Source organism: Cetorhinus maximus, chromosome 7 (genome assembly GCF_964194155.1).
Source record: "Cetorhinus maximus chromosome 7, sCetMax3.hap1.1, whole genome shotgun sequence".
NCBI classification, from domain to species: domain Eukaryota; kingdom Metazoa; phylum Chordata; class Chondrichthyes; order Lamniformes; family Cetorhinidae; genus Cetorhinus; species Cetorhinus maximus.
Window position 1 is genome coordinate 55813598 of NC_135885.1, and position 6000 is coordinate 55819597.

Sequence of the window (6000 nt, forward strand, 5' to 3'; positions counted from 1 at the left end):
GCAAAAACACAGAAAGAGATCTCCAGAAAGCTCCAAAGCAGGATTGGAAGCAGAAGGCAGAAATAAAACTCCCCACTGCAGTTGAAGATTCCATTCAATTCTGCGAAAGTCCAGCTCAATACCCAAACAGTGCAGAGTCAGAAGACCTTTTTTTAAAAATCATTTATGGGATGTGGGCTTCGCTGGCTGGGCCAGCATTTAATGCCCATCCCTAGTTGCCCTTGAGAAGGTGGTGGTGAGCTGCCTTCTTCAACCACTGCAATCCATGTGATGCAGCTACACCCACAGTGCTGTTAGGAAGGGAGTTCCAGGATTTTGACCCAGCAACAGTGAAGGAATGGCAATATATTTCCAAGTAAGGATGGTATGTGGCTTGGAGGGGAACTTCCAGGTGGCGGTGTTCCCATCTAGCTCCTGCCCTTGTCCTTCTAGATGGTAATGGTCGTGTGTTTGGAAGGTGCTGACTAAGGAGCCTGGGTGAATTCCTGCAATGCATCTTGTAGATGGTACACACTGCTGCTACTGTGCATCAGTGGTGGAGGGATCGAATGTTTGGGGATGTGGTGCCAATCAAATGGGCTGCTTTGTCCAGGATGCTGTCAAGCTTCTTGTGTTGTGTGAGCTGCACTCATCCAGGCAAGTGGTGAGTATTCCATCACACTCCTGACTTGTGCCTTGTAGATGGTGGACAGGCTTTGGGGAGTCAGGAGGTGAGTTACTCACCACAGGGTTCCTAGTCTCTGATGCTCTTGTAGCCACAATATTTATATGGCTAATCAAGTTCAATTCATGGTCAATGGTAATCCCCAGGATGTTGATAGTGGGGGATTCAGTGATGGTAATGCCACTGAACATCAAGGGGTGATGGTTAGATTCTCCTTTGCTGGAGATGGTCATTGCTTGGCACTTGTGTGGTGCGAATGTTACTTGCCACTTGTAAGCCCAAGCCTGGATATTGTCCAGGTCTTGCTGCATTTGAACATGGACTGCTTCAGTATCTGAGGGATTGCGAATGGTTCTGAACATTGTGCAATCACCAGCGAACATCCCCACTTCTGACCTTATTATTGTAGGAAGGTCATTGATGAAGCAGCTGAAGATGGTTGGGCTGAGGACACTACCTTGAGGAACTCCTGCAGTGATGTCCTGGAGCTGAGATGATTAACCTCCAACAGCCACAACCATCTTCCTTTGTGCTAGGTATGACTTCCTGCTGATTCCCATTGACTCCAGTTTTGCTAGGGCTCCTTGATGCCACACTCAGTCAAATGCTGCCTTGATGTCAAGGGCAGTCACTCTAACCTCACCTCTGGAGTTCAGCTCTTTTGTCCATGTTTGAACCAAGGCTGTAATGAGGCTAGGAGCTGAGTGGCCCTGATGGAACCCAAACTGAGCGTCAGTGAACAGGTTATTGCTCAGCAAGTGCTGCTTGATAGCACTGTTGTTGACTCCTTCCATTACTTTACAGATGCTCGAGAGTAGACTGATGGGGCAGTAATTTGTACAAGGCATACCTGGGCAATTTTCCACATAGCCGGGTAGCTACAGTGTTGTAGCTGTACTGGAACAGTTTGGCTCGGGGCATGGCAAGTTCTGGAGCACATGCCTTCAGTAATATTACCTAGCAGGGGTGAGCTAAAAACCTTAAATTCTTGCCCAGAACGAATTTTCAAAAAACTTTTAATGTCAGCAGCAGTCAGAATTGCCATTTTGAAAAGCACCATGAACAGCCCGAGTCCCGAACCGGCACCTGGTTACATGGCAGCCAAGCTCACTCCAAACCCAAAAATAATTAAATTAAATAATAAATCATCAGCAGTTTAAAAAAAAACAGCAAAAGATAGGAATTGATGGTTTCACTGTCGAAAATACTTAGACACTGTGTGGAAGATTCAAAAGTTGCTGCTGAAATTTTAGAACACAGAAATTGCTACTGCCACTACTGCGCAAGCCCTCCAAAACCAATAAGCGTAGGAAACCTATTGAGAAGAAGTATTCAGCAGTTCCATCTTGGATTTCTTAACAGCATTTAAAGCTACACGCACTTTTAAATGACCAGGGATCAAAAATCTACCTTACTAGACCAGTTTGGACTCATGTAAGGCCCAAACCTATTGCTGAATTGGGCATCCTGGGAGAAGAAAATTTTTAAAGTACCAGAGTACTTCAGGTCTGAGTAGGAAATCAGAAGAAGACCAGCTTATTACATTTTTATACTCAGTTGATGAACTTGCTGCTGAAGTAATCCCAATGCAAGACATTGATGAATCCTCAATCAGCTTTGATGAAATATTAGATGTCTTTGACAAATATTTCAACCTTCAAGTTGTGGAGCACACCGAGCTTAAAAAGATGGATAGAAAACCCCCAGTAAAGCTATGAAAGGATAAAAGACAATTCCCAAGCAAACCACACAATGGCACCAGACAAGCAGGGAACATTCTGGAAGCCTTTAAATAAATGGTGTTTAAAATCCTGCAACAGCAGATGATAGGGTTGAGCCACCTGACTATGATTGAAAGTAATAGAGTGTTCAAACCTGCAGGTGGATAAAGAAAAGATGGAATCAAGATCAAAAAATTAGATTTAGAGCTAAAGACCAAGGAATGAGAAGGAAAAACACCAGATACCTCAAACTTACTGAGAACCATTGAGTCGCTGAGAAATGAAATGGCTGAAATGGAAATCAAGAACCTTTAATGACAAGAGATAGTGGAAGTTCTCACAAGAGAGCATGAAAAGTCTCAGACACAATTGGCAGGAGTGTAATTCCAGAATGTGAGCTTGAATGATAGCACAGAGGAATTATGCTTGGCTAAGGGAAAACTGATCAATGTAGAGAACCAACTTTTATGTATGAAAGATGAGTTTGATGAGGAAAAACAAGGACTGACGAGAACACTGGAATGCTGCTCACAGGAAGTTGAACACTTGAAAGAGAACTTGAAACACCTAAATGATAACCTTGTTGAAACAAATTTAACAAAGGTAGATCTTCAATTAAAACTTAATGATCTTCAAGCATCAGAAGTTTGATCCAATCTGAACAACATGAAGGATGAGATGTGCAGCATGGAAGAGCAAATCCAGATTTTGAAAGCAGATAAGAAAAATTCTATGAAACAGATTGAAGAGCTAATGAATGAATTGAAAGAGTCTAAGGAGCAGTCAGTGACCACGGAAGAAACATTCCCATGCCCAGGAAAGGTTGTTAAACTTATGTAAGAGTTTCACAGATAACCCTGAAACAAAGACAACTGAAATGACCAGAGTAGTTGCCGAGTGGATTGAAGAGTTTCATAAGCTCCAAGAACAGCTGGAGAATAAGACAGTAATCAAATTTTTGGCTAAAGTTATAAAACAAGTGGGAATGAAAGGTCAGTTCTTGAAAAGCAAATTCTCACTTGCATCATGGCAAAATGCACATAGAAAGAAAACAGAATAAGCACTATAATTGAGCTGCGAGTTTGTTCTCTCCATAAGAAATGGGATAAACCAATGACCATCCACAACTCCAGATGAAGAGTTGATAAGTAGCGGATCAACTCCAAAGAACGATGAAAGAGAATAAAGAACAACCAACCAAATGCCAGAATGATCACATCCAAAACATCCCCCTATTCATCAAGTAGAAGAGTCTACCACTCCTCCAACTGTTGTAAAGACATGATCTGGAATAATTATAAATCCTCCAGACCTGTAAACACAGAGGCCTGGGGGGAGAAGGGGTAATAGAAGCAATGTAGATATGTTGGGTAAACAGGAATGCATTGTAAATACATTGGATAAATACTTGGCGTGGTGGGGGGTGGGGGGGGCGGGGGGCAGTGTAGTATAAGGGTCTGGCATATAAAGGGTTAATGTGGGACTGGGTACAGTATCACCCACAGAGTGATGGAAAGGAGCACATGACCTGGGTATAGAAGGCAGTCTTGTACTGGATAGGCACAGTGTGTAAAGGAAAGCATGGAGACAGCTCCTAGCTTGGACATTATACTGTATATATGTATATAGTTACTAGTAGTTAATAAACATTTACTGATAAACTATATAAGACTTAGAATCTCTTCATGAAGCCTACCAAACTGGACACAACATCTTCGAACAGAGGTTAAAGGCTGCCATATCAAAACCCTCAAACTTTCAGTGAGTGTAGGAGAGTGGCAAACCAATGTCACTTGGTGCTGGTGAAAAAAGTAATGGTATCTACCACTGCTTTTACAGCCAGATGGTACCCTGACCTACACACATATAACTTGACTGAGGATTGCTTGTTAAAAATTTTGATTCTCCAGTAAACCTGTCATCAATGCATCCATCTGGCCCCTCTTCTCCATAAGCCTTACAACAAAACAGAGTGTAAGTCAGATGTTGAATAGAGAAGGTGACTGCTATTTAAAATTTATAAAAACAGAATGGAAGGTAGAAGAAAGATCTGGGCAAACTCCTAAATTAATGGGAAGGTTTATGGGATGAATTTAGCAACTGCAGCATGCTTCTGAGATTTTCTGCAGCAAGTGACAGCCGACACTGAGGATGCTTACAGAGCCACGTGATGTATTAATGATGGGAATAACTCATCCAACGTCTTCCAAAATAATAAATTGCCCAAAATCTTAGCATTTTAAAAAATAGTCTTCAGTGATGCCATTTGATAATAATACATTTAAAAGGGCATATTTTATTCAAGGTTTTGGAAATGTCCATGGTAAAGTGATCAAGTGGAGAGTTCCAAACATTTCTGCAGAGAGAACATAATCACTTGTGAAATGGCTATATCGAAAACAGTGACAGATTCGACCTTAACTTTCAAAGTGATGGTGAGTTTGAGAGTTATTAAATGCCAATTTCTAGGCAATGGGACAGTAATTTGAAAGGTAGGAGGGACTATGTTTGCTAAGGATAGAGTGATCTTGAGCATATATCCAAGGAGAAACAAAGATGAAAGACAATTAAAGAAATAGAATATGACAATGGTGGGCTGGAAGGAATATATTATTACAGATCAGGCTATCTCTCAATTTTTTCATTCATGTTCAGAACAAAATGCAATTTCTGTAGCCAGATGCACATTCCTTATGATCCACAAGTTATACCTTTGTGCATATTTCACATTGGAGTCATCTTCCACAGGATTAATGATTAGCCTTTTATTTACATGTTCCATAGCCATTATGGACTCTAGTCTTTGCAAAAAGGCAAAAAAAAATCAATTTGTCACATGCATCATTCAGACTGAACTAATGATGACATTTCTTTACATTGTATTGTACAGCAAAAATTCAGACTTAATACAATGCTTGAAATGCATACATATTAAATTAGCTCAAAAGCCAAATAAAGCCAAAATTTTGTGTCCTTTTTTCATAATCTTTTAGTTGAGTCTTTGAACATATAATGTGAGCTGGAGTTGCAGCTCATCACCCTGATGAAAACAAATAATTAAAGAGAGGTAAATGCAGAATCAGAAACCCAGCCACACTTTGTGCCTCTTCATTTGGCTTTTCACCAGTACAGAAGCTTTTCCTCTTAGACTTAGGCAGATAATTTGATAACAATAAATTTTACATTTCACATCAAAGAATATAAATTCCCTAATGGATTTTTGTTTGTTTTTGACAGTGATTTATATATTCAATTCTTTGGTCCCAAGAACAATTACTAAGCCAAGATTTTTAGTCCCATTCTGGGCAGTAGTGGGATAATTAGGGGAAGGGAATTGCAGTTGAGACTGTTCCATTGGGTGCTGCTTCTGAGATTTTCTGCAGCAAGTGACAGCCGACACTGAGAATGCCTGCAGAGACAAGTGATGTATTAATGATGGGAATAACTTATCCAACTTCTTCCAAAATAATAAAGTGCCCAAAATCTTAGCATTTTTTTTTTATAATCTTTAGTTCTTGAGCCCTATAACATGGGTTGGAGCTGCACCTCATCAACCTGATGTGAAAACAAACGGTTAAAGTGAAGGAAATGCGGAGTCAGGAAAGTCAACCACAC